Source organism: Alligator mississippiensis, chromosome 10 (genome assembly GCF_030867095.1).
Source record: "Alligator mississippiensis isolate rAllMis1 chromosome 10, rAllMis1, whole genome shotgun sequence".
In the NCBI taxonomy this organism is placed as follows: domain Eukaryota; kingdom Metazoa; phylum Chordata; order Crocodylia; family Alligatoridae; genus Alligator; species Alligator mississippiensis.
In genome coordinates this window covers 24,310,244-24,336,788 of record NC_081833.1, presented here as the reverse complement: position 1 = coordinate 24,336,788, position 26,545 = coordinate 24,310,244, and the positions used below count along the sequence as shown (strand labels likewise).

At 44.2% G+C, this 26,545-nt stretch overlaps 1 long non-coding RNA gene across 1 annotated transcript in view; it reads right to left on the bottom strand.

The window, feature by feature from the left end:
- LOC109284680 (uncharacterized) overlaps positions 1-26,545 on the bottom strand; it is a 421,234-nt gene that overhangs the window by 325,537 nt on the left and 69,152 nt on the right. The gene's annotated exons all lie outside the window — the stretch shown is intronic.

Below are 26,545 nucleotides of genomic sequence, written 5' to 3'. Positions count from 1 at the left end.
CCTGTGTGACCTCTGCTTGCACTAACTTGATATAACAAATAGTTCTGAAAAACCAAATACTGTTAACCCTTTTAAACTGGGTCATTCCCTGCTGTGGATGGCTTATAGAGTAGGAATCATTAACCCCTTCATTCTCACATGCTTTAAACAGAAACTGCATTGTACTCTATAATTGACCACTGACAAAAATCCCATTCCACACACATCAAAATATTTTGTGCCTTTACCTCACATTTTCAGCCATTTACTTCAAAGGCAAAAAGTCAGTTTCTGCAGGCATAAAATCACCCTGTTGCCCCATAGACAAGTTCTTGGATCAGTGAAGAGGACAGCCACTCTCCTCAGCAACACTTTTTTCCCATGGAAAAGTGGAAATTCTCATGAAGCATTATCACATCCACAGTGCAAAGCTCTGTTCACTCACAAAAATGGAGAAAACCTCATCCTGAATCATAGCCTCGCATTCTCCTGAATCATGAAAATAAGCAAAAAGTGCAACCTTTGTAAAGTCACAATTTTCGAGGCTCTGATCCTGCAGGAAGTGCTGGTTATACACAGAGCCCCAGGCACACAGCGTTCCTTGCAAAATCAGGCCTCAAGTTTGGCTCAGATAAGTATCCGCATGTTGTCTTGCTGGACACTGATGCAAACTAAGCAAATCTCCTAACTTTGCAAAGCTGGACTACAAATCTTATATGGCTGTAATTACCACATGTGATTTTTGGTACATCTTACTTTTGCTTACAGCCACAAATGCTAGAAAAAAAATAGTCATTTGCGTTGGTTGCAGTCCTTGCCACAAACTGAAAGGGAGAAAATCACCCACAAATTTCAGACCCTTAAAAAAATCTTCAGTCCCACTTTGTTTTTGAACACAGGCAGCCATTTGAACAGGGTTACTTTTTCCATAACTGTTTATGGAGTCCTAAAGAAAAACCTTAGTTTCCTCACCCTATTATTACTTTAACCTTTTTATGTGCCAGTCCCATAAATATGTCCCACATTACCACTTTGGTAGTTTAAATGAATCACTTAGAGCAAAGTCAAAGTACTAGAATTCAGAATTTAGTCAATCCTCTTTGCTACAGCTTCAAGAGCAAAGCAATATTTAGAGTAGTGAGATGGTGGCAGTGTTGAATGGGTCTGAACAGGTGATGGAGCCATTAATGGACAGGGACAGAACTAAGCAGATCTTTGCTGTAGTTGATTGAGATTGGATGATGGATGCACTGAGGCTCAGAAGGGAATATGATGGATGTATAATAGCTACGGAAATGTTTTCTTCCACATGGATAAGGCATAAAAAGCTGACATTCTCAGCAACCTAAATTCATAACCATCCTTGATATAAGATAAAAACAATAAGTGCTCCATGATCAGAAATGTGGCCTTCCAAACCCATTGTGACACTTGCACAAGAACCATAAATTGTCCTCCAAATAGCATGCAAGTACCAATGGGATACAGACCACCGGCAGTCCATTTCCAATGACAGCCTCTCTAGTTTAAGTATAGCAGGAATTGTTCAGTTGACAGAGAAGCAAAGTTCTACAAACAAGACAGCAAACTGGCCTCCATTTTCCAGCAAGAAATATGACCTGCGGTTTTCTACGGTACACCTGACACTCACCTGTAAGAGGAGGCAGAAGTTGAAAAGCAAGGGAATGATAGAGCTACAAAAAGTATTCAGATTTTTCTTGGCAATGCAGGAACTGCTTTCTCTGTGTGTTCTGTGACACACTGTCCTGTGGTAGAGTTGGCTGGTGATGCATGGGTTGACACTAAAGAGTAGTTTTTGTTTTGAAGTGTTCGGATCCTTGGCTTTTCTGCTGAGCCTTCCAAAAAAGGGAGCCAATAAAAATGCTGGACAGGAAGAGATTCATAAAGAACAAGAAGACACTCACCTACTTTCTTGGAGACTCATTCAGTATTGGGGTAGGATGGACATGCACCACCCTGGGAGCAAAGTTTTAATACATAAGCTATTGGACAGACTCAAGGTTGAGATTTTTGAGAATTAGCACTTCATTATTTCAGTAGTGCCCCTACAATCCCTACCAGGAGTAGGCAAATTCTCCCAGCCAAATTTTCAGTTCCAGTTGTTTCCACAAGAGTGACAAAAATCCATCACCAATACTTCCTTTGACCTTGTCTCCATATTATGTTCATTATGGACCCTCTTCCTTGAACACCAAAAAAAAAAAAAAAAAAATTGAACTCAAGCTTCAGGCAAACTGCAATGTGAGCTGCACATCCCATAGAATACATTGGCTGGGTAAGCACTATTGAGGGACTATATTGGCATTTCACCAAGATTGCTATTGCAAGTTAATGGGACATCAAATGGTTGTTAAAAACACTAATTGACATTAAATAGGTGATGTTATCAGATAACTTACTGGCTCGACTGAAGCTCTCTAAAACTGTCTGAACCTTTTATATATCAAGTCTCTAGTATGCCCTGTGAAATCCAGTGTTTAAAGATTCCTAGGTCTTAATTTTGTGCCAAACACTGTCCAGGGTGAAAATACTGAAGCTCCATTTAATGATCTTCAAGGGAATTTTTTTTTGGTTTGTGAAAGATCTTAAAACAAGCCCTCTGGAAGGTAAGCCCAGTAGCAACCTGCACTGCCATACATAGGATTCTGACAGGGTTTGGGGTTACAGTCTCTGGATTCTGGGATCAGCAAAGAAAAGGAACCTGCAAATGGGGGGAAAGAAGCATCTCCAGGCATTCAGCAGTGACCGTTCTGCCTACTAGGGTTTGCAGGCATCCAGAATTCACAGAAATATCCCAGATTTCTGGAGTGGTCCCACCATCAGGGAGAAGTCTAGTAAACCTACCAGTGGAGGGTTGTCCCAGTCCCACTACACACCCAGGCAAAGGATTATAACTCACTCACACTTCTTCTTCTTTGCTTTCTCATCTGCTGCTTCCTCCACTCATCAACACCACAGGATACACATAGCTGGTGATGATGTTCCTTCACCTGCCTCTCTCTGCCCTTAGCTACTCCCTTTTCTTCCTCACTTAAAACCACTGTACTTTTCTTAGGGAATATGAGACTTCATGGACCAAGCCCTCATTTCTACACATTGTAGCACAGCAGGTATATTGAGGACTTGACAGAACACTGAAGAGTGGCCTACCAAGCCTGCTTCCTGCGCAGCAGTTCTAGGAAGATAGAGATTGTGTATGCTTTCCTCCTCCTATACACACTTGCTGTGGTGGCTATAATTTGGTCTCTCATTGTAAACCTACAATTCTGCTGTGTGCGCCTTGAAACTGGGCCTGGATGAAGGTCTACAGATCTTAGCAAACCCAGTCTGTTTTCAATAGGGGACAGAAGCCAAACCCTGGTGAGATCAACATTTCTGTGCAACACCAGACTTTAGCAGTAAGAAGCCTGACACTAAGTGGCCCACTGAAGCCAGTGATCAGTACTTGACAGGATTAGGTCCAATCTGACTAAAACTCCTTGCAAACATTTCTAAGTTGGATACGAGAACGCTGAGCAGGCTAAACGATTCCCAGGTTAAAAAGCCATAAGCATGCATTTTGCATAATTGGCTTACTCCTCCAGTAGCCAGTACGACGTTAACAGGGCCCTGCTGTCTTTGATACTCATATCGGTGCAAGAGCAGCAGTAAATCTCATTGATTGCTTGGTGACTGCATTGAAGCAAAGACTGGGGGCTGTTTGTTATGGCCTTAATCCCCACCCTGCATCCTTCTCTTGCTTTCATCAAGAAATGTCTTCCAAACCTGGTATATGAGAGTATCCCTTTGGCCCTTCCTCTCTAAATAAAGGCAAAACTTTTCAGCCGCCCATAACAGGATGATTAGGAGGGAAATCTTAAGCAGCCTGATGGGAATTTACAGGTCGCCGGCTCCCTCTCCTGCTGTCGACCAGGGGACAGCGTGAGTCCTTAATGGAGTGAAATGGCTGCAGGAGACCACAGGGCTCACTCCTCAGTTCAGCTCTAATGAGGGGCCATGGTTTGGCTAGGTCAGCTTGTTAGGAGTGGAATAACGCTGGCATAGAATGAGAGCCAGGGATGCAAGCTTACAATGGTTCTTTAGGGGCCTTGTGCATGTGTACTGGAGCCCTGAGGGGGCATGGGTGACCATGTCGTTTGAGTACTCCCTGGCTCTTAAAATCCCATTACCTTCCTTTTATTTCAGAGTAGAGACTGTTGGGGGAGTTTCAGTCTATTGCCTTCCATCAGCACAGGTCTGGCCCAAAGGATCAATTTTTTCCCCGTGTATGTGATTTTCCTGTCTCTCTCTCTTTTTTAATGAGAATACGGGCGCCAGGCTTACAACAGGTCCTCAAGAGCTGTCAATCAGGGGCATGAAATATTCAGAGAGCTTAATCTTCTTAGGGGATCTGCAGAGACCCCTGATGGGGTCTGAATGCTCTTCATGAACTTGTAAAGAATGGGTAAGGGGAGAGAGGAAAATAAACATAGATGAAAAGAATGGAGAGAGAGACATCCTTAGATAGACACACTGATACTGTGGTGATGGGCACAGTGTAAGAATCTAAACAGAGTAGAAAAGTCCATTTAAGATCCAATTAGCCAGACAGTCTTCCTTATGACTAGAGCAGAGCAAACACTGCATACACTTTTTCACAAAGATGCTGTTTTCTGTGTCTTCCTTTTTTTAAGAGGCAATGTTGTACAATGATTAAAGTTCTGGACAAGTAGTCATTACACCTGGGTACTATCTCCAGCTCAGCTGCATAACCATAGGTAAGTCACTTACCCTCTCTTTTCACATCTATGTTTTGCCTCTACTTAGAGTTGTCCACATACAGAAATTGCACTGATTTCCCTACTTGTCTTGTTAAAGCAGTTTAGTTAAATGAGTGCATTCTCCCTTCATTGGATACAGAAGTAAAACCTAGTTCAGAAGTGAAACCAGTGCTTAGGGCACTGGTTCCAGAGCTTTGGTTTGACTTCCGGCCTCGCTACAGAATCTCTGTGGGCACATCCACACATGCATTTGATGCAGGATCAGCTTACTTACGAGTAAACTACCTACAAGTAAACAGTCCCAGGTAGGCGTTTACATGTGCAGGGAAGCAGGAGCAGATTTGCTGCCAATGGCAGCAAGCTGCTCCCATATGCTGGAGCCCTACTACCACCAAAGGGAGCCCCAGGCTTCAGCCGCAGGTGCCTGTGGCTGGCAACCCTCTTTAAAAGATAGCTGTGCTCCCTGCTCCCTGGCCAGCCACTTTCCTGGTCAGGAGTAGCATGTGCAGCACAGGGGCAGCACGTGGCAGTGCTCTCCTTGCTGCCTCTGCCTCCCTGTGCTATGGCTGCCCTTGCCCCTGCCCCTGCCCCTGGCAGCAATGGGCAGTGCCCTAGGCTCCTGCTGGCTGCTGCACTAGCCCTGCTGACTCATCACCAGCTGTCCCACAGCTGTCTGGGCTCTCCCAGTTCCCCCATGTGGAACAACTACCTTCCCGGCCACCATACACCGGCCCAGGGCCTCTGCCACCAGCACTCAGCTGCCATCTGGACTTTGTCCAGATGGCTGGACCCTGGCAGGGACGCTGATGACTTGCTACTGGATACCACCACTGGGGCCATCCTTGCCTTCCTAGACTTCCAGCCCTGCCACCTCTGGGCCCACCAGGCCAGCGAGGACTGGTGGCTGCACATTGTCCAGCACACCTGGAATGACAAGCAGTGGCTGGACGAGTTCAGGATGACTCAGGCCACCTTCTAGGTTCTCCTGGAGCAGCTCCAGCCACACCTAGAATGGCAGGACACTGGCACTGCCCCTCCCTGCAGACACCCGGGTGGCCCTCGCCCTGCTGAAGTTGCCCACGCCCACCAGCCTGCAATGTGTCAGCCATCTCTTTGGTGTGTGCAGGACCACCACTGGGGAAGCCGTCTTGGAGGTGTGCAGTACCCTCCAGGACATGCCGGAGCACATGGTGCTCTGTGTGCACAACCCCTGGCAGTAGTGGTGGAGTTCTGTGCCCTGAGATTATTTCCCCAGTGCATTGGGGCCCTGGACATGGCCCACATTCCCATCTCCTGCCTGCCCTATGGCAACTGGTCCTACTACAGCCAGAGGGGCTTTCACTCGGTGGTGCTCCAGGCCATCATGGACCACCATGGGGCCTTCACACACATGAATGCTGGCTGGCCAGCTGGACCCTTGCCAGGCCCACTTTAACTGGTACCTAGGCTGGACACACACCATGGTGGAGTATGCTTTCAGCCACCTCAAGGGATGCAAGGGCACCCTCACCACCCTCCTCAAATTTGCTGAGGACAACCTGCCCTGGGTCATTTAGATATTACAAAAAAAAGGAAACATATAAGCATGAAAATAAAGATCTCCTTGAACAAGAGGATGTCTCTTTTGTGCAATGTCCTGAATTTATTTTTTAAATTCTTTTTGGTTCTGAATTGGAATGAAAAGTCAAAAACTAACCATTTTTGCAAAATGAAAAACTATAAAAGTATCTAATCAGAAATAACTAAATGAAGACATTTACATTTATTATTCAAATTAAAATACTTAAATATATTTAAATATTAATATTTGTATCAATTCTTCTAAACCAAAACACTGAAAAAAACATTAATTTGACGTTGTCCTGACAAAAATGTTAATTTTACCCACTGCCTTTTTATCAATGATTTTTTTATGCCAAAATTATAAGCAGCAATCAGGATTTTTCTTTTCTTTTCATTTTCACCAGAGATTTTCCACAGAGAAGTATTTCTTAATAAACAAGACAAAGCTTGCTTGTTTGGTTTCTAAATCAACTCCACTGGCAGTCAGTCTCACCTTGTCAGTGTCACGTTGAACCAAAGCACGGATGTCAAGGTGGGGTTTGCTTGGTTTTTTAACAGATTTAGCTCTCTAATCTATCTAGGTATTAATATGTATATAGCCCCTCAATGCATGGAATGGATACAGAATATAACCTAGTTTGTATAAAAGTCGCGCATTATAATATTGCCCTCAGAGTAAATAGAAAGTGAATACAGGGTATGATGATAAGATGTGATATGCAATGAAAAACAAAAGCTTCCTATTAAAAACAGCACATTTTGTAGCTGTATTTGCAAGACACTGTTCAGCAGCAAAACCACAGCTCCCACAAGCTCTCACACATCAAGTCTTGTACAGATTAAATTGTTTAAAGCACAGAAGAGTTTCAACTCCACTGAGGTCAGCCAGACCAAAAATGATCAGTCCAAATCATTTTCAGCCAAGGTGGCCTTTATGGGATGGACAGCATTGAGTTTCCACTATGTCCCGGGCTTCAACTATGGTCTGTAACAATTCATAACAGTATTTCATATAGAAACAGTACAACCTATTTTCCATTGGTGATACAGGCAGTTCTTTTGGAAAAATCCTAAGGAAATGAAGAGACACTGAGACATTTCTCTAGAATGTTTTTATACTGACCTATGGAATTTATTACAGAAGAATGTCCCTCCTACAAAATGTTATGGGTGGTTCAAAGATGTGGCTCACAGAGGAAAGATAATCTACTGCTTAAGATATTAGCCTAGCATTTGGGAGATGTAGGCTCAAGTCCAACCTGCCACACATTTCCAGTGAGACCTTTAGCTTAGGGCTAGATCCAGTAAGGGACATAGGTGCCTGAAAATCACGGTTGTATTTGGCTGCCACAGTGAAATCCAGAACCCTGACTGGGGCACCGGGGTTCCCAATGGGGAGAGTTAGATACATCCAAATGGCAATACAAACAATCTATGCTCTGGGCAGTCAGACACCTACCACTAGAAAAGACAGCTCACACAGGTGTGTATTACACCCACTCCTTTCTATAGTTTAGGAGTTTGCATCAGAACTACACAGAGGTACTTCCATCCACTTGAGATCCACAGCCCTGTAACCTGTCTTGAGAGTGGGCACCTATCTCTTCTCATATAAAGAATGGCGCACGGTTTATTGTTTTCTTTTAAAACACAGCCACTGGAAGAGGAGGAAGAGGAGGAGATTATAGTGGTGATGGTGAATGAAACATTTTGTTTGACCTAAAATGTTTTTTCTTCTATTTTTCATTTCAGCCAGTGAACCAGAACAAATAATTTACACATATCTAGTAGTACCATATTTAAGGTACTTATATGGCCCCCACCCCCTTAATGAATGAGCATTTTGCAGCCTTCAATGCATTTACTTGAAGGCCTGAATACTGGAAGCATGGGAGCCACGCCCAGAAAGGGAGAGCGTTGGCTCTGGTGGTCAGGATGAGCAGGGTGGCAGCACTGGAAGAGAGAGAGGACAGTGGAAAAGCTTAAATAAATAAAATACTAAAGAAGTATTGATTTTTACTGTTGGAAGAAATCAAGAACATAAGAGGAAGCTTTCTCCTCTTCCTTCCCCCAGTACCTGGGGTCATGATGTGACCTTTTACAAAATGCGATGTTGCAGTGACCTTTGTCAGAGGGTGACAGAGCTTTCTAGCTTGGGCTTCCATGAGCAGACATGGGAGGCCTGCAGGCAAGTGCTCCTCTCATGAGCAGAGGTCCTGACCTGCTGCAGCACACACAGAGCACTGTCACTGGCAGACTTGTCCTTCCCTGGCCCCTCCACACAAAGTAACACTGATTAAAAGAAAAACTAATAATAGACAAGGAGTCTAGCTTTAAAACTATCCTCTCTTACCTGTGACGTGAGTGGTGTTGTTTAAGGGCTCTGAGAGCAATACTTCTCTCTCCTTTCCCTTCTGAGTCCTTAAAGATCTTCATGATGATACCCCAGCCCTAATCCTTAGTCCCTTTGTGCTCCCATGCAGAAGCCACAAGCACGACTGCATCTGCCACATGGAGAGCAGAGAACAATAGAAACTACAGGGGGCACTTTAACTAAAGCTTGTCGATATGCTTTAGTTAAAACACCCCGCGGCCATTTTTAAACATGAAGGGGCTTGATACACATGATGCTGCAGTGTTTTAATTAGAGCAGCTCTCCAGGAACTGCTGTAATTAAAGCATGCCCCACCCTCACCCCTAAGCGTGTGTATAGGCACCCTTTGATCCCTCACTTCCTCAAGCACCAAAATCACACAAAACCAACCCATACAAGAAAGAATTTGTAGCATCTCACACATGGCTACAATGGGATAGCCATCAGCTTGCTGTCTGTGGATTGGCTCTTTAAACCCAGCTCCACCAAGGCATCATGGACACGAGAGAGAACAAACACAAGACACTGACACTGGGTCACCCCACACAAAATACAAGTGGTATGCTGACACTAACAGCAAGAGGCACTTCCTCTCACCTTGTGCCCACTTCCCGTCTCTGGGTAATACCCAGCAAATATTCCAAATAAACAGACCTTTGTTGGAAGGGGGAACTCAGGTGCTGCACACTCCAGCTGTGGATCTGCAGTCTCTCAGTGATGCCCTGGAGGTACGGCAGGGCAGAGGAAATGGGGCAGTCCTCCAACTCTGTCTCCTGTTCTCCTGTTGCCCCATGACCTCTGGGCTGCCATTCTTGACCCCTGTGGGGTCACAGAAGGTTGACTAATTTGGACACATCGGGGTGATTGCTGTCACTCGCTTCCTGCTTTGTCGACCAGGGAGGTTTGTGCTGTTGGTTGGCAGCAGTCAATTATCTGGCAATTTCAGGATGATCGGAAGACACTATTAGAGCCCAACATTTTAAGAGGAAATGGAAAGCAGCCCGCCTCTTCCCTTCCCCCAGCCAGTTTGTATACCACTCACTATATCCTCTGGCAAATACACATGTGCCTAACAACTGCTGCTCTTTTGCTGTATACTGCAATGTCAGTGAACTACCTCCATTAAAGCAGCTTGACTATGCTTCACAACTTACTATCATGGAAAATGGCCCACGTGCAGCACTAGGGTGGATAGTGGTGTTCTGAATGGAGATATCATGTATAAAATATCAATTTCTTATACTACAGTGAAACAGAAATCCATGAAGTATAAGCAGTTTTCCTTGCCTGCTCTGACAATATGTGGAGCAAACACGTTCCCATCATAATGTGAAGTTATTTAGGGAGTCTGAGCAGGAGAAGGGCAGTTTGACAAACCTTTGTAACTCATGACAAAAACCTAAAATAAACTTAGACACTAGCTCGGACCCCTCTGAGTTCCTAATTGAAGTTTCTTTGTGGGACGTGAGAGTTAGCCATATCCTTTGAAGATTTCTCTACAGCGATCTGCTCATTTAAACATTTGCACCTCTTGCGTTTCTTCTGAGAGAACTCTTCGACACATCCAGATGTACACACAGAGAGTACTATTTTCACATTTGAGCTCCTACAACAGGGTGCCCTGTGCTGTTTCTGTGGGTAAAATTTATAAAATGTTTTAATAAGGAGCATAAGCCCCATTGGCATTCAACAGGGCTTAAGTCACCTTGGTACTCTTGAAAACTTTGCCCTGTGTATTCAAACTGGCACTTAGGTAGTTAAAAGGAACATGTAAGATTGCAAGGGCTGGTCTAAGCTTCCAGGGTGGAACTGTGGCCCCTGTTTGTAGACAATGGACGATCGCATTTAAAAATTGATCCTTCAGAGAGAAGGTGGAGGGGCTCCTTAGTATTGACGCAGGAGAAAGGATGATGCTATATTGCATCACTCAGATCCACATACTCTCCATGAAATTAAAAGACTCTAGAGATGGGAAGATTTTTTTTCCTCTTGTCCATTGAATTCAACCTGCAAATAAGCTTGTGTATGTCCATACTGTCAGGGCAAGCCCTTTGAATGCACCTGGTCTCAGCTCACCTGATAAGCTCCCTGATCTGTTCCATCTCTCTAAGAAAATGGCTCACTGAAACAAAAAAAACTTCCTCATTCTTCAAGCTCTCACTTTGTTCAGTGCAATCAAACATGGCACCTCATCATTACTGTGCTCATATCAAACAAGTTGTGAGGCTCTGACTCCTGTAGGCAGCCTGTGATTCTAACAGTTCTGCATACCCATACCTTAATGACTCCAGGATGTAGCCAGAGGCACACTTGAATGACATCTTCTATAACTGCTCCTCTCATCATGATCTTTCACGTGCAGAGGCAGCAACCAAATATGCCATATGGTGGGGTGGTTTGTGGTATGGAAAAACTTCTACCAGGTGCTAGGCAGCAACATCCAAATTTCTTACACTTGTGATATTAGTTACCAAAGTGCAGTCTGCATATATTTCTCTGGAGAGCATTAAATTATTTCAGTCACCTAACATCTCCCACAGATTTCTCCTTATATTTAATGAATGCTGCCATATAGTGACATGCAGTCTGAAAGCACCAGGTAGGGCAGAGATATCAGACATCCTGTTACTATCTCCTTTCAGAAGGGAAAAGCATTTCAGTTGTAGATATTATATTTCAAAGGCTTTCTTGTAATAGGGGGCATTTTTGCCCATACATGAACCTTTAAATGTGCCATAAACATTTTCCCGACATGGCACGTTTTTGTCTGTCGGCTTCTGCTTTGTGTTGTGGCAAAGAATCAAACAGAACGAAAAAGTATCTTGCTACTTATAATAACCCTAGGATCAAATTCTGCCACTTCTGAATAAGAGAAATGCTCCCTGGTGGCAACAGGGTTTACTCATAGTTTAAGGTAGGAGGACCCTTCAGGATCCCTTAATGTCTTTACTCCTTGGCCGCTGTGCTTATGCCATATACTGTTAGCAGAACAACAATGCAAGGTATTTATTTGCAATTATTGTTTGGCAGATATGGTTAGATGTTCCAGTCAGAATTTGGGCTTAATTTTGGTACATGTTGCACAAACCTATGGAAAGCCCATAATCTTCCAACTGCTTTAATAATAATATTTGAAATCTACACGGTAAACTTCCATTTCCACAGTCCTTTGCAAATTATATCCTCACAGGCCCACTAGGAGTTAATGAACCATCATTGTTTTCTTTTTATCTAGATATTAAATGACTTTCCCAAGGCCACAAAGTAAGTCAATGGGAAAGCTGAGACTGGTGCTCTGGAGTCTTATATGTAAACTGTTTCCCAACAGCAGAATTCACTGGCAACATCCAGCGCATTAATAAAAAGTTCCTGCACCCATGCATGTACAAACCAGTTTAGTGGAGAAATTCAGCCTTCAATTTACACTCCATAAACCAGAGAGAGGAAAACAACAAAAGTTTCAGGATTTCTGATTCCTTTGCTGTCACAAGTATAAGAATTCACCTCCAAACAATGTCCTTTGTGTTGTTAAAGTATAATACACGAGAGAGTCTAAAAAGGGGTATGTTGTTGGTGATGGCTTGCATTTCCCCTCCCCATTATTAATGTCAGTATCTAGTGGACCAAGCCTCCCCAGGGACTGCCCAGAGTTTGTCTGTATGGAGACAGCTCTGATGTGGCAGCAGGGCAGACTCTAAGCAGTGGTGTGATTTAATAAGCAGACACTTAAGGCAGTTTACCATGGAGTCAGTCCACTTTGGATGGCCTTCGCTAATTTAACACTGGCTGCAGCCCCCAAGCTGGCGTCTCCCTGCTCATTAGGGACTGGAGCGGGGGGCGAGCGGGGGGAACAATTCTTGCGTTACATCGATGCTCCAGAGACTTTATTATACAGGGCAGCTCGTTTCACTTGGTCCATTGTAGAGAGTTTCAGCATAGAGGGGAGGGTGTGCTTGTTAGGATCCTTCAGTGTTGTTATTTTCATTAATTTTCCTTTCTTTCATTTTGGTTGGGGGGGAATGGAACAAAAGGGGACAATAATTGCTATTTGCCTCAGACTTTGAGGAGTCCTTTTCGGCCATTACAGATGAAATTGCATTCTGTACAAGTGTCCATCAGATTTCAGCTCCGGACTCCGGGCTGGTTAGAGGGCAGTGAATTCAGCTACAAGAGTATTTTGCTCCCCTTTTGGTCTGTCCTATTTATAAAGGATGTTCTTCCTTTTAACCCCTAGACTTCTCTCTTTCCCATCAGCTGGGAATACTTCTTGAGCCAAATAAAATGACCTACATTCATTGTTACCAGTGAAGCTATGCTGCTTTTCACCCTCTGAGGCACTGGATCTTAATTTTTATTCTCTTTTCTTTTATACCAAGGTTTTGGGCTTACTTATCTAGAGAGAGAGACAAACAGGAATTGTTGACAGTTTGTAAATTCTTCCTGGGCAGCGATTAGATTTGCAGAACCAAATCTAGAATTAGAAAGATGTCTAAACTTTGGCTAAAAAGTAGACACACCTGAACTAGCCAGCAACTAAGTAGTCTGGATATTGATATCCAATGGTGCAATTAGGGCAGGGCAACCAACCTGGCTGCTGACTTGGGAGAGTAGGGGGAATGGCTGCTGCTGGCAGCTGTGCAGTCACAATCATGATCACATATGTGGCACAGTGACAACTGGAAGTCACTGCTGCCTTGTGTGTCCCCATTGCCCAGCCACATCACTGCACTACTGTTGATAATAGTGACACCACAACAAGATAGAGTTCAGTCTGAGCTACATCTACCTGAAAAGCTGGGTAAATACACAAGCATTTAGCCCAGGCTGCTCTGGCTACACTGTTTTCAGCACCCAAGTTAGCTAACTTGGGATGGATACATAACGTACAGTCACATCTTTGAATGAAATGTAAGCATAGTCTAAGGATGTTTGCAGTCGTGTTCAATTATATATGAAAACCTTTAGAAGTCCTGCCCAGGGTTCAGGAATTATTTTCATTAATGACACTGCCCTGGGCTATACTGCTGTATAATTTCATTCTAAATTAAGCTGGGAATGGCAGCTCTGGAAACTGATTCCTTCAACATACCTACAAAATGGGAGGAGCACAGACCAGGGCTGCCCAACTTCTGTGGGCCCCAGGCTACACATCACATGGGCCCCTTGGGACTCCCACTGCACAGGCAGTGTGAGCCTCTCTCCCACTCCTCCTGAATCTGCATGAGCAGCATGAGCACCCCCACCACCACCACCACCATGTAGGTAGTGGACTTACCAAGCCCCTCTGACTGTGCTGCTTTGCCCCAGAGATCCCAGCCACTACAACAGCAGGAGCTAGAAGGCAGTAGCAGCCAGGAGGGAATTCATGAGCCATTAGTTGGACAGACCTTGCATAAATTATTAAGCACACCATTGATACTACTACATGCCACTGATAATATTAGACTAATACACATCAACCCACCTTCATGCCTTGACCCATACCTTGCAAGACCATGTCCATTGGTCTCAGTTTTCAAGTTACTGAACATCTGTATCTTCCCTTGGCACCTGAGACTGGCAGTTCCTCAGTATTTTTTAAAATGAAGCATCAGAATACACAAGGAGGCAAAATCTACAGTATCCACAGTCTGCTTAGTCTGTTGGGAAGAAAGCCCCTTATTGCTAACTGAGATGATGAGCTTCTGGCTATCTGGAATGGGATCTGGACTGAAAACCAAGTGTCATCTGGTAACAGGTGCTGATTTAAAACCTCCTTTGATAAGTTTTTCAGTATGTTTTGTTAGAAATGGGACATAGCTGGGTTAAGAAAGCAATATGTTGGCCAAATTGATATTACGTCAATACAAATCTTTTGTGTTAAGTAGTATCAGTCTTGATTTACACTGGTATGTGTCAAATCAAAATTCATCCCTGTCTGATTCTGTTCTCTACCAATTATAATGGCTGTGTTCTTCACTGGATTTTTTTTTCTTTCCATTTTAGATCCTTCTGCCTATTTACAGCTAGAATTGCTTTTCATCCTCTTTTCACCTTCACTCTGAAGGAAATAGGGAAGGTACCTATTGAAGGGTGCACAGTAAACTTCACTAATCAATGCAATGCTACCTGCAAATGCAAGTAGCAAAATTTAGATGCAATTAGTTACTGTGCAGTAGCGCTCTTGTAGATGTCTGACTAGGAGCAAATCTGCTCCCAGTCAGCTGGCCAGCAGGGGACTGGAGATTACTCCTTGCTGCCAGGAGCTGCTTGCTGCCAGGGTGGACTTTGCCACTGGACCCATGGAGCCCAGGCAAGGACTATGTCCCCCTGTCCCAACAGCAGGGAGCTTTTAATCACCTGCTCCAAGATTGTGATTTTGGGGTGGGACCTGTGAGTTCTTTATCTCCCAATGCCAGCTCTGCAACCATGGAGCCAGCACTGGGAGATCCTTATCTATGGTCATGGAGCTGATGCTGGGAGCTCCCTGCTGGCAGGAGCTGGGAAACCTGTTCCCCATCCAGCTTTGTGATCAAAGAGCTCTGCAGGGAACAGGCTCCCCACCCTGTTCCCCACCTATCTTCACAAACACAGAGCTGAGCAAGAAACAGGCTGTTCAGCCCCTACCCTGTGATCACAGAGCAGGGGCTGAGAACTGTCCTAGTCAGGGGTAGGTTCCAGCCCCCTGCCTGGTCCACCATTGGTGCAGCTAGCAGCAAGACTCCAGCTGGGTAAGAAATCCCACCTGTGTGTCCCAGCCCAGTCCCCACCACCATCTGGGGGCTCACTGCTAGCTGCCCCACTGGCGGATCAGGGCAGGGGGCTGTGACCTGCCCCTCTCCTGCAGCTCTTTCTAATTCCCCTGTCCCAGATCAGGAAGCCAGAACCAGGAGCTCCCTGCTGCCAGGGCAGGGGATGTTGCTCCCCCTCCCCCACAGCAGTAGGCTGGGAGCCTAGAGCTCCCCCTGGTGGTGGCAGGGGTCCATTACATGGTCCCAGGAAGCAGAATCAGTTTGCTGCTGCTTCTCTGAATGTGTGGATGCCTGTCTGGGAGCGCTTGCTCACAAGTAGTTTACTCATGAGTAAGCTGGTCCTGGATGTGTAGACACACCTGAAGAGATGTATTATGTTGGCGCTGCCAAGGAACTCAAAAAGACACACTGGGCACATCTACACGTGATGCTATAGCAAAGTAGTAGCTAAAAATAACTGTGTACCTGGCGTACAGTGCAGTATGGACTGCTACTGCACCATGCTTTACTACTTCCGTAACGGAAGTACTAAAGCATGGTGCAGTAGCAACATTGCCATATGTATATGTGTAAATGTGCCCACTGAGACTCACAGTACTCTTTCTAAGACTGCAATTATGCACACACAAAGCAAGACTGTAGCTTAATACCACAATCTAGCAGTAAGTGTTTTCATAGATTCATAGATTTTAAGGCCAGAAGGGACCAATATGATTCACTAGTCTGACCTTCTGCATAAAACAGGCCATCCAGCATCTCCAGGAGTGGAGGGAACTACTCTTCCCAACTATGTAAAGTGAACATTAACAAGACTAATATCTTGCGGTTCAAATGAAGGCATATTTTAAGAAAAACACAGTCTCAATTTGCAGACTACAAGTGATGATGAATTAACCACATTCTCTAGAAATCTGTTCCAACAGTTGATTACCCTGCCTGCTAAATTTTTGTTTTCAATTTAGGTCTGCCTAGAATACAACCAAGCTCAGTGCTCAGAAGTCTGTGCCCTTGGAGATAGTGACAGAGTCAAGCTGCTCAGACTGTGCAAGAAAAGAGGATGATTAGTTGATTATCAGTGGTAATACATACAATGGGACTGAAATGATCAGTAGATCTGGAATTCAACTGAATAGTCCCCTACTACATATTGTCAGGGATCTTGTGAGGTAACTTCCTTCCTTTGGGTTGTTTCCCAGGAAACTGGGGAGAGCTCATATGATCAATAAGCCGTGACTACAAAGACTGTGGATGGGGTGCTGGGAGACTGAAGTCTTTCCCTATACCCTGTATATTATTTAGCATGGAATGGAAGAATATGGGAAGGACTGAATGCTTTATCCAGTCATTGTACTTTAAACGTGTGAGACCAGATTTCTGAAGGTAATTATATGCCTCTGATTCAAATCAGTGGGAGTTATAATTGTCTGAATAATGTTAGAAATCTGCCACGTGGTGTCTGCACAGATCTAGTTTAGTCAAGTGGTAGCAGACAATGTAGCATTTTCCATGAAGAAGCTGGCATGGTGGTGATTCGATTTGGAGGAGATTTGGCCTGATTCGGTTGTCGAATCAACAAATCCGAATCGAATCAGGGGACCAGTTTAAAGGTCTGAATCAATTCAAAGCTCTCTGAATCTTGGGAAAAGATTTGGAGAGTTTGGGTGATTTGGGCAGTCCCCGGTGGCTGCAGCAGGGAGCTGCAGCCGACTCTGAGCTGGTAAGTACTAGGAGTGGGGGATGGGGAAGGGAACCATGAGGGGACCCCTGCCAGCCCCCCCAAACCCTGCCCACTCCTCCAGGCCCCCCCTCATGGCTGCCCCCACCCGTCCCAGCTCCCTGTACTTAAAAAAAAAGCCCCAGCTCACTGGGTGTGCCAGGCGGAAGGGCGGTCCCTGCTGCCCCCTGCTGCCCCACACTGCATGGGGGGCTCTGCATGAGCTCCCTGACCCCCCCATAACCCCCCCCAGCCCCCCTTGGGTGCGCTCTGGCCCTTTAAGAAAAAAAAAAAAGCCAAGAAAAGCCCCAGGACTCAGCGCTCCTGCAGCAGCCTCAGGGCTTCAGGGGCTAATGCAGAGCCCCCAGTGCGGTGCAGGGCAGTGGGGATCACCCCCGGACAGCAGAAGTGGTGAGTGTAGGGGTTTTCTCATTTTTTTTTTCTTAAAGGGCTAGAGCTGGCCCAGGTGGGGCACCCATGGAGGGGCTGGGGGTGTAAGGGGAGGATTGGAGGGCTCATGCAGAGCCCCCCATGCAGCATGGGGAAGTGGGGGGCAGCAGGGATCACCCTTCACCCGGCAGCACCCGCTGAGTCAGGGCTTTTTTTTAACAAGTGCCGGGAGCTGCAGCAGGCAGGGCAGCCATTGCCAGGCTGGGAGAGCGGGCAGGGGATGGGCCTGCCTGATTTGGAGACTTGGCAGCAGCCAAATTTCCAAATCAGATTTGGCTGAATCAAATCAGGACAGTGTTTCGAATCACCGAATCGAATCACTGTCCCCCAAATCAACTGAATATGAATCCAAAGTGAATAATAGCCGCTTTGCACAGGCCGAGCTGGCACCAGCCCTGTTTTGGTGAATATAGCACCAAAAATGTAGTCACAAATCAAGAAACACAAATCAAGAGGCAGAGTACAAATCAAGAAAATATACTAATATGTCAATCAGCATGTCACAGCGGGCTCCAACAGGGTGCTCAGCAAGTATGTTGATACTATTTGCCACAGAATAATAGGATTTATCATTATAGTAAAGGAGTGGTGATATTCGCAAACCAAACACAAGTATATTGTGAATGCCACCAAATCCCTGCAGAAGGGGCATATTCACCGTGGTACACACAGTAGAAATGAAGCCTGCAACAATTTCAGCTGGTTCTGGCTGTATTAAATAACTATATGACTCAACTGTCAGAGAAGTGTTCACATAACTGCTCTGCAATCACAGATGCACAACCACTTGCGAACTCTCTCTCCAAGAGAATGCCATTTTTCTGTCACAGAGAGGTAGTGATATTTTCATGCTCTTATGTACATACTGTACCAATTTGTTCTGTTGACCAAGAAATTTGAGGTCAGACACAGGAAATGGTGGGGGGGGGGAGAAAATGAAGTAATGTAGAAGAGACTGAAGAAGAAAGAGGGAGAGGAATAGAAAGGGAAATAGAAAGGAAAAGGGAAAGAGTACTTTGAGACAGAAAAGACAAAAAAAATCTAAAAATGAAGAGAGGAGTGATAAAAGCAGAATTTAGAGGAGGAAAGAGTGGCAAAGAACACAGCTGATGATGGCAATGACGAACACAGTCCTCAGATACCAATCAGTAGGGCTATGTAAAACTTCGGCAGCTGTTTCATTTCAGAGGTGTTTTGGCCCATTTCAGCACCCAAAACACCAAATCCGAATAGGAACGGAAGGCTCTGAACCATCTGCAAAACGAAGCGGAACCGTCCCAAGCATTTTGGAATGTTTCGGAGGTGGGCTTGCAGGAAACAGAAACTCAGAAGAGGGAGAGGGAAGATGGGGGGGGGGGGGGGGGGGGGGGGGGGGGGAGGAAGGACTGCTCTGATATTGACATCTGTAGCTAGCCAGGGTATGCGATTTGTCCTTGAGGTCCCTTCCAATCCCAGTGCTCTGGGGGAGGGACAGAGGAAGAACATATAAGGCTGTTTGTGAACTGCTCTCTGCTTTTTGTGAGATCTCTCTCTTGCAGCATGAGCAGCAGAGCACAGCATCTGAAGGGTCCAGGCTGGTAGCAGTAGGTAGTCTGTTGCTACCAAGTTGTAGCCAGCCATTAGCCAATCTTTTCTGACTTACCCTTGCCTACCACCCCTATTTTTCAGATGTTTTCATCCTGCTCTGCCTTAACACACACACGGCATAGGTTTTGCTCTGAACAGTTTGAGGTGCGGTTTCACAAAAACCCCTGCACCACTCTGCCTGAAACCTAGCAGTGTTTATGACCTCAGAAGGGGCTACCATCTCTGCAATCATCATCCAAATCAGGCTAGAAATGACAAAGTTATAGGCATTTTAATGATTCCCATTACAGCCTATGGCTGAATCACCAAAACAGCATTGAAACTCCGAAACAGATTTGGCTGAATCGAAATGGAACAGTGATCTGAAGCACCAAAATGAATTACTGTCTCTCTGAAATGGCCAAATCTGAAACCAAATCAAAACATAGCTGTTTTGCACAGCCCTACCAATCAGTACTGGGATCTCCTTGTGCTAGGGACTGTAGAAGGACTTATGAAGATTCATGCCATGCCCTGAAGTCTCTGTCCTTGCAATCTAATGTTTGGAGCTTGCAAGCCCCATTGGCTTCAAGAGCTTAAGAAAAAAAATGTAAAAGGAGGAAGAAATGAGGGCAGTTTATTACAGAAATATCACAGGTAGAATATAAAACACAAAGAGAGAGAGAGAGAAAGTAGAGAGAATATCAAAGAAAGTTAAATGGCTTATTAGAGTGCATCATCAGGATGCTATGCCAAAATATTATTCATAGCCAAGAACTTTTTGCTTCCCAAAACCTGTGTGTGCCCCCACTAAGTTCATGCCTTCCACAAACCCTATCCTTGATGGTCCTGGGTGCTCTAGCTTTATATATCATCTATACCATGAAATGTACAAGATTCCTCCCTCAAAGGAGGAATCTTTCCTGTGAGCAGTAATAAATACAAGAAAAAGCAGCACAAGAGCGAGTAGAGTAAGAAAAGTTCTCACAGATATTCATGGAGCCATAAACAGGCATATTCTGATACCACTGTAGAATTGCACAGAATAGGTCTGTACACTTAACTGAATAGTTCTTTTTGCAGCTATTTAATGGTATGACAATTAGAAATTGAAAACATTTTATAAATCATTGTGATTTTTAGCAAAGACAAATTGTAGGTCCTGTTGTGCACTGGAAATGAACTTTTAAAAAAGATTATGGGGCAAAGCAGAACAACAACAAAAAGGCAAAGAGTAAAAGAGGAAGGGAAGAGGAAGATAATTATCTTCTCCAAGCCAGGACTGGACAGCTCCTGCTGAAACTAAATTGTCATTAACAGGCAGGGCTGCCCATAGGTAGGGTGACCATATTGGCTTCATGCAGACATGGAAAAAAAAAAAATAAACAGCGCTTTACCGAAAGAGGAAGTGTATTAGTTTGACCCAGCTCCGCAGCAACTGTATAGATTGGGTGCTTCAGAAGGGCTTGTTGGCACTTTTATCTAAATCTGATTCAATCAGCTATTAGAGGCCTCTTCTGGGCATGTGCAGCACTTGACATGGGGACAAACCAAGGAGCTTAAGGGGCTGGGGGGGGGGGGTCATGTCTGCAAGCAGTCATTATTTTTAAGGAAATCTGGGGCACTCACTCGCCCCGCTACCCTCCGCTGATCCCTGCCCTAGGCATGGGATCTGGTGCCCAACCCAGACCACCCCTCACCACCAGCCACTGCTTTGGAGGGTGCCAAAGGGTGCCAAAAAAAGTTCACCCAGGGTGCCCCATGCACATGCACACACATGCTCACAGCAGTGCTCTCCCCCAACCCCAGCCTATCCCCATGCCAGGCAGAAGGAGCGGTGCCCAGCCCAGCCTGCCCCCCACCTCCAACTGCTACTCAGGAGGAGCCAGGCCAAGCAGTGTGGGTGGGGTGGCACCACTCTGTGACTTTTTTTCCATTTTTCACCAAATGGCCAGGACAGCCTACAAAATCTGGGACTGTCCTTACCAAACCAGGATGTATGGTCACCCTACCCATAGGCCTTCTCCTGTGGGCACAGGGCTTCTTTTAATGCTAATCTGTAAAAACATTGGTTGACTAGAAACATTGTAGTCACCATATTGGTTCAGACAGCAATCTAGCTCGCCCAAGAACCTCTCACCAACCGTGACCATTTCAAGATGTTTCAGAAAATGTTGCAGTATAAAATTAAGAAATACTACTCCCGTAATTGAAGCTTCTCTCTAACTCCCACCAGTGAGTGGTTGGGTTGTGCACCGAAGCAGAAGTCTGGCTTTTAAAGAGATACTTCAAAAGTAATCCCAATCTTACAGATGTCTCTTCATATGAAGAAAGGTTGAATGTTAATGGCTGGAATGGGAAAATAGAAAGGCAAGTGAACATGGAAAACAGAAGAAAAGCAAAGAGTGTAAAGGACAGAGAAATGGTTACCCACTGGAATTGGTCATGGAGCCTAGAAGAATGAAGAAGCAATTAAAAGTCAGTTAACTTGGAAGGTGAGAAAATAATAATACAGAAATCATAACTATACTTTGGGAACATCTAAGAACCCCTGTCATGGACAATTGTGCTGGGCACCATATACATGGAACATACAAAGGTGGTCCCTTAAGGACATACTTCAAGTAACTGAAAGTAACTCTTTTGCTGGAGAGATTTCATCAAAACAGCACATGAAATTCTCTAAGGGTGTTTTTACACAGGCTGGGGGGTCAGGGGGGAGCTTTAATTTGAGTGGCTCCAAGAGCTGCACTAATTAAAGTTCCCAGAGCCTCTCATGTATCAGCATCCCCACACTTCAAAATGGTGGCAGGAGCACTTTATCTAAAGCTTGTCAATGAGCTTTAGTTAAAGTGTCCTTGCTGCCATTTTGAAGTGGTGGGACCCTGATACACAAGATGCAGAGACTGGCTGGGGCATGCTAATTAGCACGCTCCAGTAGACTCGATTTGTTACACATCGGAGCAGCCTCCCGGCTCAAGTATAGACACCCTAATAACCTCCATTATTTGTCACTGCCATTCTACAAATTTAATTGGGAATTAAGTTTTTGTTTAGTTTAGATAAGTAACTTGGACAGAAAAGATACCTATATTGGGCAGAGGAGCCTCCAATTAAAATAAGAAAATAATGACCAGACATGCAGCCATTTTGTGTAGCAGTTCCTAATGTCCTAATACTGTGTCAGTACTCAAGGTCTCCAGAGACGGTAATCTTGTGTGTTCAGAGAGGCTTTAGTTCATGCAAGGTCAGAGTAATTGTGCATGATTAATGGTTTATCTCTTCCTGAAAGCCTTACACAAAGGCTCCAAACCAAGTTAGTCGTAATTCCATACTCCTTATAGTCCGTTTAAAGGAGCAGAATCCTATTTCCTGTTGGTGGGGCCAAGAAGGTTGATTTTATCTATCAGAGCTGGCAAAAGGACATTAAAAAAACCTACTGTCTTGGAAGTAGGTCCCCCAGCATCAGGACAGGTATGCACCATACAGCCTCCTGGCAATGTGAATATACCATCCAGGAAGTAGAAAAGATGCTGCAATACAGACTACAGTATTTTTAACTCCTAAAGCAAACATGGCAGTCCTGAAACCCTCTACCTTTTTCTTTTCCACAGAAAACAACATTTCTATTACTACAAATCCTAACTCAAGACTAGGACACATTCTAAATTAATTCTCCTTTCTGTAAAGTGCTAGAACTCATTTTAAGATTCTATGTTTAGTCTATGGCCTTACTTACAGGAAGGTTAACTTTTAAGCAATTAGGGCTTCATTCATAATCATTAGTAGCCAATCATGCCAACTGAATTATTCCTCAGAGATATCTGAAATGATAACCCTTTTTTCTATTCATGCATCATTTGCAAGTAGGCCCTAATTTCTATAAATGTTTTTGTCATTTGTAACTATTCACTGGAGAATTTTGCAGATGATGGACTATTTGTAAAGTGTTCAGTGGACAGCTATTTACATATTCATGTCATGTAATTGGACACTTAAGTCAGATGCCATTGTTTCTCATTTCTGATTGGATGACCAAAGCCATTTAAACAGGAGAATAATGAATGTTTTTGTTTATACCCCATAACCCTTTGTTCTCGTGTGAATATAATGTGCAGATGAAGTGTAACTTTCCCGGTGGTTTTGTGTAAATGCAAATCCATTGTTCACTAATAGCAAGTAACAAGGGATCACAGACAGAGCTAAATCAAATAACAGCTTGCAAGTCAAATGCTTTTTTGCTTTTTGGCAAACACTATATTCCAGCATCACACCAGAACTAGTTTCAGTCTGTGAAACTGAAGTACTCTGTATTTTATTTGGAGAAATGGCAAAAAGTTGATAGGTCTTCCAAGCTGCTCAACCTTAACAAACTAGGTTCTAGTCCCCCGATTAGACATGCAAGTAGACTTAGATGCCTAAGTTCTTTTCATTTTCAACCTGCCTGAGATTCTGAAAAAATAAAAAAAAAATTAAGTGGGTGAGGCCTTCCTCTTCCTTGCTGCCTTTTGGTGACTCAATATTATGAGTCAGTGGATGGTATCTTATAAAAACAGATGTATTACAGTTTTCAGGTAGTTGAGGTGATCAACTTAAATTGCCACAAATAAAATTTAGGTTATATGCTACGAAGAACTTTTTAACTATGAGTATGGGTAAGCATTGGAATAGGCTACATAAGTAGGCTGTAAAATCCCCTCCATTGGAGGATTTTGAGAACACGTTGAGTAAACATCTATCAGAAATGAGCTAAGAATACTTATCCACCAACAGAGCAGGGGGATGATCTCTTGAAAACATGATCTCTTAAAATCTTTTCCAGTGCTACATTTCTTCTATTCCTATTTGTCTGCAAAAAAATTGCCCTGCCCTAAATAGGATAACTACATCCTATGCATTCTGGTCATCTATGGATTTAGGCCTGTTGTATAATTAACAGCTTTGGGGAAAAGATGATCTAGTAGTCAGCTAGCAGTATTTCTTAGCCAAGTATCTATCATGCAGACATGCTCAGAGACCTGTTTTGTGATACACTCATGCACAATAGAGTATTCTCATTACAGGTCCTGATAATGGCTGTTGCAGTCTCCTGAATTCAGCCTAGATTGTAAAATGACGGTGGACTGTATGTGCTTACTTACGCCTGGTTGAAACATCCAGTAATAAGGCAAGTGCAGCATAGCTAGGTGGACCTAGACTGTCCAGCACCAGGCAGGTACACAGGACGCTAATCTGAGTGACTAAGAGATAGAGACTTGTAGACTTTGCCAGGGCTGGGAATCAGGTGTCCTGATAGCCCTAGTTTCTTGGTATCTAACTAGTTTGTTTTCTTCTGGGTCTGAAAGCACATGACCCATGAAGTTGAATGAGATGCTACAACTCAGCTCACCTTCCCAAAATCTGTGTTACTTCTCAGTGTCAAAACACAGCAGTGTATAGGACGGAGTCAAACCCAGGTAAAACAGTGACCTGCTGTGTCAAATATGCCAGTCTCTGTAGCATTTTAATCAACATAGATTCCCAGAGCATTTCCACATTACCTACGTTTCCAGTACACGCTATCTGAAAATGACATGAGGATATAATAATCGCCCACACCAAATCCTTTGCTACAGATTTAAAACCACAGGCGCTGGTCCTGCCTGCCTGCCCAAGTCTGTTGTTTTGCTGTTCCTGAGCAATGACTGTAACAGCAGGAAACCGCTCTGGCTTGGGATACAGAGTCTCTGCCAGTATGGTAGCAATATATCTTTCCAAACTTTCTTCGCTGGCTCATGTTGTAACTGTAACTCGGTCTAGCTTGTGGTTGCCATGGAGCCAAAGCCTAGATTTCTTCCCTCAGCCGCTTTTCTCCAGAGATGGGGTGGAACTGCAGTGTCAGGTTAACCAAAATGCTGATCTACTTTGATCTGCAGCCCAGGCCACAAGCCTGACTCGGGAAGGGAAAATAATTCACAAGGTGATCCTAAAAGAGAGAGAGCCAAAAGCAGTTTGGTTTCTGAGGCTTCCCCTATTTCCTTTTCAAATGTGACATCATGAAAATGGTAACAAGTAAAAAATGTTGAAAGGTCTTTCTATTTTGCTCTTCATCGCCTTTTGTCTCCCTGACATTTCCTCTACAAATGGTACTTGAATAAATGCTGAACTACTTAAAACAAGCCCAGGAAAGTACCACCAAGATGTGCACGTAGAAAAGCCAAGTAATCCCTTAATTTTATTTTCATGGCAATCGTCCCTTTCCCTGTCCTCTCCAACAATTTCTTGGCCAAGTTGTTTTTGTGTGAATGGAACTGGTAGAATCTAGGCCCTGTTATATCAAAATTAGATGTTAAATTCCTTTGGGCTTACTTACTTACTTACCTTATTCAGGTTAGATTATACATTGCTTATGCTAGTGAGGACCAACTTGCACTAGTTTGTCTTTGAAGTCAGCCTACTTGAGTGAATTTACCAGTTTTTAAGGACAAAGAGCACTGTTGTGATTATCTGCCCAGTGTGTCACCATCATAAATTCTGATTGAGTTAGTATATAGTATACCTCTTGGAAAGACAATTCCACTCTTAATTTGAAGACTGCAAGTGATAGTGCATTTGCCATTTTCGGGCAAGATGTTCCAGTTACCATTTTGCCTGGGTTTGACCCTCTCCCACATGTTGTTGTGTTATGACACTGATTGATGATGTAGATTATAGAGGGAATGTTGAATTGTGACATCTCATTCAGGTTCATGGGCCACATGCTTTTGAATCCAGAAGAACACAAAGTTGGCATTCATTTACAGCTCATGAAGCCCCACTGAATTCCACAAGATGAGATCACATATTAGAAAGGAAAGGAGAGTCAGTAAGTCAGTCAAGAGTAGCTGTGTAAAGGAAAGAAAGGTAGCACTGCCTAATATTATTTAGTGTGGGCAAGTACAGTAAATGCAGGATCTTTTTCCACAGTGACCTGTCAACAATATGTCTCAGAACCTAGACGAGAGCATGTTACTACGGGTCTGGTACCCCACCCTTCCTTCCATTGTTCTCCCAGGGAACCTCACTTTGGATCTAGGTCCCTTCTACTATTTCAGGTCTGATATGCCACACAGCTTAGTCAACGTGTCTGCTGCCAAATGGTCTACTCCAATTGCCTGACAAAACACACACACACATACACAGACACGCACTGCACATATGCACAGTTCTGTCAACCTACCCAGTCCCAAACTGCAGTACCAGGTGCTTTTCTGTTTTTGAGCTTTCCATAGGTTGAAACTGCTGTCACTTGTTCAGTGTTCTTATGCAAAGAGGCACTGGGAGGGTAGATGTATATAGTCAAATGATTTACAGTGGATTCCACTTTATAGAATCACTGGCTAATAGAATCAGCTGCTTATTTGAATCA